At 38.7% G+C, this 12520-nt stretch overlaps 1 protein-coding gene across 6 annotated transcripts in view; it reads left to right on the top strand.

Annotated features, from left to right (window-relative positions):
* The window catches only part of AFF3 (AF4/FMR2 family member 3), a 618932-nt gene that overhangs the window by 69281 nt on the left and 537131 nt on the right, over window positions 1-12520 (top strand). The gene's annotated exons all lie outside the window — the stretch shown is intronic.

The following is a 12520-nucleotide window of genomic DNA, read 5'->3' as shown; positions in this document are numbered from 1 at the left end:
GACGGTAATTTGTTGCACTTTCTACATATTGTTTTTCTTAAATTCTCAGGGCTCTAATAGAAAGAAATGCCCCCTCACTAGAGGGGCCAAACGATTGCCCCAAACATGAGCTGTGGTTCTGGAGGACTTGTTTGCTAAATGAAAATGCTGATCATGGTGTTTCTTAAGAGAGTTTTAGAAGTGGTGAACTGGGAAATCAAGAATGTTTGCCTTGGTTTACCTGGGGGCCTTGAGTTCTAACTTAGTTCATGGTGTGCTTCCGTTTGCCCATGGTTCCCCTAAATGGAGCTTCTGCAAACTTATCCCATCAATCACCTACAAACATGAGAAGTTAGCTCAGGTCCTTCTCGTGAAAGCTATAGATAATCTCTGGAGCAGAGAGCTCTTTTCTTTCTAGAGTGTTTGTATTTATACTCATTGTCATTTAAGTACATGCTCTATTTGCTAGAAGGAATTAAGATCCTGTAATGGTCCTTTTAACATTTATATTAGGATGCTTTTACCTCTGCAAGCTTCCTGCCTTCTCTCTACCAGTGCTCAAAGGTGGACTTTAATTGACCTCCAAGTGGCAGTGGCTGTTTCCAACATCCCTTAATTCTCCAGAGTCAGAGTTTGTGTTATTGGCATAGATGAGGGCTTTGTCCATTATCTCTTCCTGGTTGTTGAGTCTTAGGAAGGACTTGGACATCCTCACCTTGGATGCAATTGAAAGCACTTTGCCTATTGTGTACCCTTCTAATTTAGAATTCAGAGACAAATTGGGCTTTAACTTTTCACCAAGTAAAATGAGATAAAAGCCCTTGTTAAACCAAAGAATACTGTAAACAAAATGCTGGGATGTATGACCTTTTTAAAGAATCTAATCTATTAAAAATCATTTTTCAAGTTAACTTATCTCTCCATGCTGTATGGATCAACTGTAAAATCATAGTGTTCAGCATAGTATAAATATATGTAAGTGCACGCATATTATCATGATTGTTAGCATAGCTGCTCTCCTAGAGACTGCTCTTGATAGGTGACAAGTCAGGTTTGGACATGCAGGTAGGGAAATAGCGGGTCAGCTCCCTCTGGGAGAGCATAGAGAGTGACAAGAACAAGACGGTACTGAGGAGTGCCTTGAACAGGCGGAGGGGGAGCAGAGCAGGAGGAGGGCCAGGAGGCAGAAAGGGCTGGGAGCTCGGGAAGTGGGAAATTCCAAGGAGTGAGGGGTCAGCAGAGTAAAATGCAGCAAAGTCATTGAGCTCCTTGAGACTGGGAGACACTGGAGTGGGCAGCCTTGCCTGAGACACTGACAGATGCACACGAGGAAACCAGGGCTTGCAGCGATTCAGTGTCGGGTCCGTGACTGAGTTACAGTGAGGGCTCAGAGGTGGTGGTCTTCCTGCAGTTTTCTACTCAGTCTCCTTCTGGCTTGTGAGAGATTAGCTCCTCTGATGTGACTGTGTTTCTAGCACCCTATTATGCAGGTCACATGCTCTTGTTTTTTGTAATTTAACAATTTCTCATTTCATTAGTCTCTCATTCAGGTCTGTAATATCATGGATGAAGTAAAATGTTACATTTTGCACATTAGGTTCCTTATTTACAATTTTAAACTTAGATGCAACACAAAGTTTTCACAGGCAAAGAATAAACAGGATTCCTATGAAGAGGTCATCCGAAAAGCTCTTGACAGCAACCTTTGAATTACAGCAACCATTGTTCTTTAAATTTTTAACCTATTAACTTGCCTTGATTTGAGAAAGAGGTTAGTGTCTTAGTTATTTGGCACTCTGTGTTACATTTTATTACACCAAATAACACATTTTGTTAAATTTCTGGCTGGACAGAGAAAATGCATGGTATGTGTATTAATCTGATGAAGCTGCCTTATTAAGTTCCACTGCCTGGACAGCCTCAAAAGCAGGCCAGTCCTGGGGGCTGGAAGGCTGAGTGGAAGGTGTTGGCAAGGCTGGTTTCCTCTGAGGGCAGCAAGGGAGAATCCCTTAATGCCTTTCTGGCTTCTGGTGGATGCTGGCGATCTTTGGTGTTCCTTGACTTGCAGATGCATCACCTGACTCTGCTTTCATGTTCATCGGGCATTCTGCTTGTGTGCATGCCTGTGTCCACGTGTCCCCTTCCAAAGGACACCAGTCACACTGGATTGTGGGGCCCACCCTACTCCAGAGTGACCTCGTCTTAACTGTGTCTGCAACGACCTCATTTTCAAATAAAGTCACATTCCGAAGCACTGGGGATCAGGATGCCAACATTCGAATTTTGTGAGGTCTGGGGGAACACATTTCAACCCATAACAGCATGTTAGACGACAGTATGGGAAGATCCTCTGAGGCTGAAGTTAGGAAGCCTGTCCTCAACATTCACACTCACAGTGTTGGCCTTTATCTTGTACTCCAGCAAAAAGAGACCTTACAGTGAAGTCCAACAATAACTTCTTCATATTTTAATCAAAAGTGAACTAGTCAAGTCATTTAATACGGGAACCAAAATAGAAAACAAAATAACTCACTTAAGGTAAAAGGAATAGCAGGAAAGAGGGAAATGAAGGTGAAAAGGCAAAGATAAAATACAAATAAGAAAAAACAGTGATGAGGTTGTTTTGGGAACAGGTTGATGCAATAGGCCAGTGTTTGTGATATGGTGGATTCCTAGTATTCATGGCATTAATCCTACACTAATACACAAGAGGAACAAGGGCACAGCTATTGGTGTGACTGGGAAGATGTTTCTGTTTGTTGTGAGCCCCTCCCTTCTTGGTTTGAAATGGGCACTTTCTCTGGAGTTGCAGGCTTTACTAGTAGGACAGGCAGCTCACAGTATGGCCCAGCCAGCAAGCCTGCCCCAACCTAACTCAGGATCAGCTCTCCGTGGATTCAGCTCTAGGCGTGCAGTGTGTTCCCTTAAAGGCCAAGGGGTAGCAGCAATCCCCAACTTTTTTTTGGCACCAAGGACTGGTTTTGTGGAAGACAGTTGTTCCATGGATGAGAAGTCAAGGGTGGGGGTGGTTTCGGGATAAAACTGTTCCACTTCAGATCATCAGGAGTGAGTTAGATTTTCATGAAGAGCACACAACCCAGATGCCTTGCATGTGCAGCTCACAGTAGGATTTACTCTCCTATGGGAATCTAATGCCACTGTTGACCTGACAGGAGGCAGAGCTCAGATTCGCTCACCTACCGCTCACCTCCTGCTGTGTGGCCCGGTTCCCAACAGGCCATGGACTGTTATGGCCTGGGGGTTGGGGACCCCTGATTTAGAGGACACTCTGAGCATGGGCTGGACATGGGGAGGCCGAAATGTCTTGTTCTGTGGTTAAAGTGCAAGTGATTTTACTAGCTATCTCATCTCCTAGAGTAAAAATCTCCAGTTTTCGGAGACACTTTCACTGTTTATATTTAGTAGCAGATGTCAGAAGGCACAAAAATACATGATAAATGCTATTTAGTTGAGCAAGCTGGGTTTACAGGCTGCACTACCTGCAGATAACCACATCTGCTCTACAATATGTGCCTTGAATAGATATCCCCTGAGACCCTGAAATGGGTGTCTTTGTTGGAAAAAGACAGCTGATTCACAGACAGAGTAAAAACAAGCCACAATCGAGATTTGATAAAGAAAGTAGGAGCCCCTTTACTTCATCATTTGGTATTTACAGTTTTGCTCAAAGTATTTTTAGGGGTACCCCTTCTAGTTCCCGCTAATCCCCATGCCAACACTAGCACCTTTAAAATAAGGCACTAATACTGAGCCAGCTCATTCGTGTGGCTTCAGGCAGGAGCCAGAGAGTGGTGATTTCTTTCTTCAGACCAGGGGCCTCACAGAACCGCACTTCCTCTCTCCCGATGTGTTTCAGGGGTAAAGTGGATGCGTGCTTTGGGTGTTCTTCAGACCTCAGTCTGTGTTTGTCAAGTATGGCATCATGGAGTCCTCTCACTCACAGATGGTCTAGTGTATATTTCACAATTTATGTTTTATACGCTAGTCACAAAAAGTTCAGAATTGGGAGACTTGAACAACCCCTGTCACTTTTATACTTTCGTGTAAAAGATATCTCAGATTTTTTTCTAGTACCAGACATTTTTTAAAAAAACTTCATTGTATATGATGACATTTCCAGAATTAAAAGCTGTTGCATGCATTCTATTTATTCTGAGAAAAAGGTCATATACTGTTAGACCCTGGTTGACAAGAAGAAATTTAGCATTAAATTGCAGTGTGTTTCAAGTCAAATGTTTTAATGTTACAACTTCTGAAATGTAGAATAATTTTAAACAAATACTTGATTACCTACATTGTGCCGGATAAGAATTTAGCTACAATATTATTGTCACGTCCTTTTATGTATTACAAAATGTTCATTCCTATCAGCAATTTTAATACTGAAAATCAGAAACAATATATCCCATTATAAGAAAAATCTCATTTATTAAAATTAAAAATTATCATGCAAGTTCACTAGAGGTGACAGATCACAATACAAAAAAAAGCTTTTGTGAAAAAATGTCTTCAGGGAGTAGATCTCTTAGGTGTTAAAGATAATTACTTCATTGAACAAATCTTGGTTGAGCATCTACCATGAGCTGACACTTGTAATTATGTGACAGAAATGAATGTAGAGAAGTGGAAGGGAAGAGAGAATCATCAGGGAGCTGTGGCCAGTTAGGATCAGCTGGAAATGAAGATAACGCCTTCTTAAAATTATCATGTGCGGTTAAGAAAACTAAGTGTTTTAATGGGAAAAAATTATCATGTATGGAATGGTGTGAAAATATAACTGATTAGAATTCAACTTACAACTTTCTAAGAACATGTCTGTAGAATAAACGATGAACATTCTATAATAATTCAGGAGACTCACAGTGTGAGAATAAATGAAAGGCTGTGATTGTATCTCAGTCATGAACAGGAAAATTGACCTGGGGCATAAACATGATTGCTCCAGAAAGTGTTGTATCTTCTAAAAATGCTCAGATTTCTACTTCTAACAATTACAGCAACGATGATTTCACATCTGTTAGTCAGACGGTTTTAATCTGCAAAAGGTTAAATGTTTGACAGTTACTTGTTCTCACATACAGATTAGCTGGTTGGAGTTTAACCTTTAGATGTGCTTACACAACCATGCTTTACAATTTTTTTTTTTTTTGTATAAAACCCACCCAAACAGAAACTTGCAACTAGGAATACAGAAATCCAGGAGACACTTTTTTCATTTGATATAAATTGCTCCCATTACCTCCCTTCTTCTTTTCTGTCTAGGGGTATCTTAACACTCACCCTAATGTATAGAAGTAACTTCACAATTACAGAACTGAAGCCATTTGCAGAGATATAAATGTCAGGACGGGATGATTCTTCCACATTGCCTTCCAGAATTTTAAATGAGTGAGTGTACCTGCATGATACAGAGAAGAGACGTGGGATCTTTTATCTTTACCAGAAAATGGGGAGACAAATATGAATTTTAAACTTTGTTGAGTGAGGAATTTATATCTGGAGCTTCTGATTATTACAAAAGAGCAAAAAATCATAGGGTTTCTATTAACTACATCCAACTTTTAAATGCATGTTGATGATACATTAATTTTAAGGCATTATTCATATAGATAAGGCATTTGAGTCAACAGATTCAAATTGTATCAGATTTATTTCTGATTTTGTGTTGCTTGAGGAACAAGACAGGATTAAAGAAAACAGGAGATAAACATTAACTCTATGTAAGCCATACTATCCTCATTTTTAATCAGTGAGTACTCTTAACCTTGATCATATCCTGCAGAAAACATTTTTTAAAGGGACTGTGACTTTTTTCTAGGTAGAGGCATCATACTAGGTATTTCACATGCTATCTTATTTAAATATCCCATGACTCATTAGCAAAAACTATCATTTTTCCTGTTTTGCAAATGAATTCATAGGCTAAAAATGTTTATTGTTGGTTCCCCGAATTGTACTGCTAGCAACTAATGGGAAGCTTTTAAAAAGTGGACATTCCTGGAACCCCCCTCTGGAGGGTAAGATTTTGAAGTGCTGGGGTATAGATCTGAGTATCTGGTTAAGTAGTTTCCCCAGTTGATTCTAATAAACACCTGGGTTTGGAGGTCACACTTGCTTGAAAGAGCCACTCAGTATCACACAGTTAAAAAAAATGATGGGAATCCATCTATGTTCCTGTAAAGGGCATGATCTTGTTCTTTTAGTGGCCTATTGGAGGGTGGAGGGTGGGAGGAGGGAGAGGATAAAAAAATTAACTAGAGGATACGAGGCTTAACACCTGGGGGACAAGATAATCTGTTCAACACACCCCCTTGATACAAGTTTACCTATATAAGAAATCTGCACATGTACCCCTAAACTTCAAATAAAACTTAATAAAAGATTTGGTTACCATCTAAAGAAAAAAACCCCATAGTGATATAACCAATTTGGGACTCAGTTCTGTGTGACTCTACATCTCATAATCTGGAAGTGACTGTCATGAGGACCTTGAAAATCACCTTCAAATCCCAGTGGTTGAAAGAATCCTAGTGTTTATCTTGTCCATCATCTTTCCAAATGTGGGATTTCCCTCACAGCATCATCAATGGTGGGCCTTGGAGCCCCATCTGGAAGCAATTCAGAGGAGATGAGCCTCTGACTATTCCTTGCTATGGACGAGCAATCCTAATTATTAGCAAGCCCTGCTGTACTCTGGGTACGTGTGTTCCTGCCAGACACTTAGTAGTTTTGCCCTCTGGAGCTATCCAGAATAAGTCAAGTTCTTTTTTTGCGTGACAGCCTTTGGACTATTTTAAAGAAACCCATCCTCTTGCAACCGAGGCTTTTCTACTTTAGGATAATTGTGTAAGGTGCCAAGTTCACATCTCCTTGCATCCTCCTGAAAGAGAAATCCCAACACAGCCTCAACAAACAACTATGATATCAACCACGAAAGCATCCCAGTTCATCAGAAACCATGTACTATGACTGTTTCTCCCAGTGTCAGATTGTTTCTTAGCCTCCCTGGATCTCCCAGTTAATTTCCTTTGTTTTCTGTATTTCTTAGCACCATGTATCAAAATTAGGACACTCGCTCCCTGTTTATAACACACATTTAAATTTTGTCAGAAAAGATCACTCATAGTTCAGGTCAAAGCTATGGAGAAATTCCAAGAACATGAACTTAGAGCATTAAGAGAGAAGTTAGTTGTGCTGAAGTGAGCTGGTGTCTCAATTCCATGTAGCTTATGATCTTGCGGCCTTCGGCAGTGCAACGAGGCCAGCCTTTTACAGAACAAACTGTTCCTGAACAGTTTCTCCACTGTATTAAAAGCAAACATATTTTTTCTCCTATATTGAACCCTTCAGCCTTTTGTGTTTAAACTATTTCTCACTTGTTTGAACTATTTTTTCTGGAACAAACATTTATTATAGGCAGTGTAAATAACAGCTGGCACTCTGTTTGTGTTGACTTTTGTATGTCTCTTCTGGGCTGTTATTTAGTTAGAAGAGAGTTTGGAGACCCAGATTCATGTCTCTACCTTGTTACCAGTTTAGAGCTTAGACAAGTCTTTTAATTTTCTGGGCCAAAGTTCTCTTGTGAAATAGGGATAATAAGTACCCTTGCCCTACCTCATGGAGAGGGATGATAAAAATATGGGCTAGTCTTAAGATATCTAGAAAAATGTGCCACAGAAAATAACATGCTAGTGTGCATTATTAATTGACATTATTATTAATACCACTATTGGCTTATCAGTGGAATTTAGACTAGCATGCTGTTCAGCTAAAATTGTTGTTGTTGCCCTTAGTTTAGGCAGGGTGGAATTATCAAAAATATTTACCAGAAAGTTCTGACCTTTCAGGGAACAGACTGATCACTCAGAAAGGATTCTTTTAATTGACTTCAGATGCACTTTGCAAAGGGCACATGTGTGCACACATGTGCACACTCACATCTGTATGCTTGGTTCATTTGTTCTCAGAAAGGAAACGGGTAAGAGGCACTTCCCCTTGTAGATTATTCTGCTCCTTCCTTTGGCTATAGATTGGACTGGAAGAAATAAGCTTTTTAAATCCTTCTGGGATGAAAGGAGTTTAGGATTATCTGTTTGCCTTTTGAACAACACCCTCCCCTACTTTTTTAAAAACTGTGTGTAAGTATGAACAGATCTGAAAGTGTGCTAGGTAAGAGGGAATGAATTATGGGTAAGATGGTTTGGATGCAGATACAAGTCCATGAATCCCAGTTGCACGTGATCATGAGTGCGTTTCCTTCAGGGCATAACCCTGGAGTTGAAGACGTGAATCAAGTGACGTTTTCTGCAGGTTCTGTTTGTAGAAGCGCTCAGACTTTTGTGAGGTTCTCCAGATATCTGTCCTCTGTTGTCCTCTTTAAAATGTTAGTACAGTATTGCACAGTTCTCCTCTAGTTTACCTTGCAGAGATGCTGCATGGGTTAATTAACAGATTACTAGCAAACGCTTTGAAAATCAAAAGGTCCTTCGGAAATAATCAGCATTGTTTGGTTCTCATTTGGAATGAGTAGGAAGGATATCTTATTTCTTGAAAGCAATGTAACTAAGATGGAAGAGAGAATGGTCCTCTTGCAGTGATACTAACTGCTGTGTTCTGATGCACTACTTAGGTTGTATTATCATGCCGTTGTACAAGTGAAGAAATAAATGGGACCTCACTGGGTCTGCCAGAACCTCACTGCTATAGAGCATTACAAACACATTAAAGTGTAATTGACATTGAGTAGCTGTATGTCTACAATGTGCCAATTAGAATATTTAGCTGCGCAATAAAAGAGGAGTTAATAAAACACATTTAAGAAATGGAAAATAAGATTAGAAGTGGCATTTTGGCCCTTATTCAAGTGGCAGGGAACAGAAGAGGGTGTGGAAACCAAGCTCGATACAGTTCCCTGTGTCTTCATTCGCCACTGGCTCGTTCATTACCAAATGTCTGGAGATACTCAGCTATCACTCCTTCCTCCAAAGTAGTCTACTCTCCATTTGATTCAGTACTATTTTATAGCTTAATGTCATATGGAAATTTTAGAATTCAACTTCAAAGTAAACAGTAAAATGAGTTAAAATTACAGTTCATCGATTTCTTGCGGGCTTTTAAATTTATTTGTAAGACAAATTGCATAGAGTTTCTACTTTCTTCCCCTCAAAACTCACAACCCCAAAAATATCTGGCAGGGGGAGGGGGCTTTTCTTTTAACCATGAGTGAACTACTGTTTAGCAACATTGACTACAAATGTGCTTCTTGGGAATTTCACCACTATATAATTGCCTTCTTCATTTCTTTTCTTGCTTAACTAGTGTGTATAATCACTGATTTATAAGTGTGAGCTGTAATAATGTCAGCTGTCTGCTGGCATGATTGGAGAACTTATTATGAAATGAAGTTAATTTTATATCTTCTTTTCTTGGAAACTCTTTTATACTTAATTTTAAGCAGATAAGTGACATAAAAGACCAAACTACTTGAAGATAATGCATTTAGAAATTGCTGATTGATGAGCTTATGCTTATCTAATTTTGTTTTAAAAAGATCCTAATATATCTTTTGAGAATAGATTTTTGAACGGAAGAACAAAACTAGTATAGGTGGATAAGATACCAGCAAAAGAAAAATGTAAGGGTTCTGTTTCTCTCGTCCAAAAATTATTGTAACATTAATCCTAGAATTCATGTTTTAGTCATGGTTGTCAGTTGTGGAAAATATTATTTAGCTTAATAGTTTTGCTTAAAATAAATGTTTGTGTTTTAAGCAAAACAGTTTATGTTGTAAAAGGGTAACAGCTACGTTTTATGCATCTCTTTTTGCTGGATTTTCTTTTCGAGATAATGATCTTTAGGGCTGTATTCTATAAATATGCATATCATACTTGTGTTTCTGCTTAAATGCATGCATGTGTAAGAAGCACTGAATTTGATTAACTTTATTAACAATAAATAATGAAGTGTACTCTTTTATGTTAACACTTATTTTATTGTGTATCAGCCTTTAGACATTTGGCTATCTAGACAAGCAATCATTTATATCCTTTTAAAAAATATTTATTGCTCCTTTGACTAATTGCTTTTTATATGACTTAAAGCCTTTTGCATTGATACCATTTGTTAAAACACAGCCAGAAGCAGGCAGAGCAGTCTCATTTTTCAAAAATTTAGTGTCATTTTTATAGACAAATAACACTTGTAAATGATGGATAATAGCTAGCAGGATGCTGCATGGTGTAAAATGTGCATGAATTATATTTTCTGGGAGTTAGAAGGTTAACTTGTCTATGAACTAATTGAAAAGCTTTATGGTAAATGGAAAGTGCTGTGTGCACATTATCGGCATGACTTAAACCAGCTGAAAAAGGGATTTTCCTTCCCTTGGGTATTATTCGTTATCTCCTCCCCTTTTCTGGCTAGCTGATGTATATGGAGAGTAATCAAAATGAATCTATAGAAAAGAGAACAGCATAGATGCTTTTCACAACGAGTTGGCAATTAATACTTTGCATATTAGAAATGGGATGGAGGTAAATGCAGGCGTTGAAATTATCATTGTATGATGATATATTTTTGTATTTGCAAAGTCCATGTTTATCAAGATAACAGTGGTTTCTGGCCCTGGGAAAACAAATGGTGGGAGATAGACTTGGTTTCTTCTGCGGCTTGAAGTGTAGACGTAGCAGGAATTTATCACAGGCTTTTTGTTGAGGAAGGCTAACTCATATGTCTTTCTTCCTATATTGCACAGTTGAGTTAAGTTGAAAACACACCATCTTAATTTAGTAGCAAGTCACATATTCAGTTGAGAATATTAACATGTTAATGAGAACTTCAGAAACTTTACTTATTCAGAAGTAAAAATTTCCTTGCCCATGGAAGATGACACTAAACCCACCTCCTCCAACATAATCTAGATGGATGCCTACAGATTCTCTCTATCCTCTCCCCACCCACTCTAGCTACTCTTTCTCTTTGAGTGAATGTTGGAGAGAAAAGGAGTAGAGGAGGGGAAGGTGATGCTGAGAAAAAGAAAGGATTTCTCACTGGGTCTGGTCACACGCTGACTTTGTGTTTTCTGGGCTTTGTTGCTATTTAACATCTGTTTTCTTTATCATTGACGTTTATCAGTTTTATGACAATTGCCTAGATTGAATTTCTTTTTATTTACCCTGATGAGTATATCTTGGATTCATGTCTTTTAACATTCCTGTAAACATCTCAGTTGTCATCTCCTTAAATACTCCCTTTCTTCCTTCCTTTCTATTCTTTTCTTCTAGGTCTCTGATGAGACATATTATGGACCTTCTCATTGTATTCTCCATCTGAGTTAACACTTCTTTATATTTTTCATTTTTTTATCTTACTGTATTGGTAATTTCTTCATTTCTTCCTTCTGATTCACTAATTCTATTTTTTGCCTTGACTAAATGCTGTATAATCTTGCTAGCAATGTTTTTTTATTTCAATAATTATAGTTTTTATTTAGAAAATTTTTAGTTTGTTCTTTTAAAATCTGCCTTGTCATTTTAAAAAAAAAATTATGGTAAAATACACATAACATAAAATTCGCCATCTTTGCCACTTTTAAGTGTACACAGTTTGGTTAATAGTAAATTCACATTGTTATGCAGCCAATCTCCATAGCTCTTTTTAGTTTGCAAAGCAAAAACTGCCTGGTCATTTTTGATAGTCATTTGTTGCTTGCTTATTTTTGTGATTCTGTCTTTTGCTTCTTTAGCCTTTTATATGTAGTTACTTTATAGTCAATATTTGGTAACTGAAGCATCTGAAGTCCCTGGTATGTCACATCTGTTCTTTGTTGTTTCTTTAGTCTCTTGCTTCTGATACTGTTTTGTTTACCTGTCTGCTTAGTAAACCTTAATTGCTAGCTCATACTTGGTTGATCCTAATCTGTAGAAAAAGTCTTGGAGCCTAAATCAAGGATGCTTTTCTCAGAGTGTTTGCTTTTGCTTTTGCCAGTAGCCATTGAGGGCGTGCTGCTGTCCTGAGACCATTCCATTGCTTTCCAGATGCTGCCATGTAACCCAGGACTTTTAGTTTCGTTCTCACACCCAGCCATAGAGCTGAGACCCAGCCTCCCAGAGGTTATGCGAGATCACCACGTGCCCTCACAGGACCCTTCCCCTTTCTGAGGCTCACTGCCCAGGGATTTTTTTGTTCTTATTGTTTGTTCCTTTTCCTTTTTGCCCTTGTAGACATTTTTAAAAATTTCCTGTGAGTCCAACAAGACAAGAATTTTTTTTAATTCAGATGCTTGTTTTACAGTAAAACAGTATGAGTATTAGTCTGCTGTACTTCTGGAAGCCTGAGCTGGTTTTTTTTTTTTTTGGAGACGGAGTTTTGCTCTTGTTACCCAGGCTGGAGTGCAATGGCGCGATCTCGGCTCACCGCAACCTCCGCCTCCTGGGTTCAGGCAATTCTCCTGCCTCAGCCTCCTGAGTAGCTGGGATTACAGGCACACGCCACCATGCCCAGCTAATTTTTTGTAATTTTT

This window comes from Sapajus apella, unplaced genomic scaffold (assembly GCF_009761245.1).
Source record: "Sapajus apella isolate SASKATOON/1434 unplaced genomic scaffold, GSC_monkey_1.0 scaffold89, whole genome shotgun sequence".
In the NCBI taxonomy this organism is placed as follows: Eukaryota; Metazoa; Chordata; class Mammalia; order Primates; family Cebidae; genus Sapajus; species Sapajus apella.
Note: the sequence above shows the minus strand (reverse complement) of the source record. Positions and strands in the feature narration are given on the sequence as shown.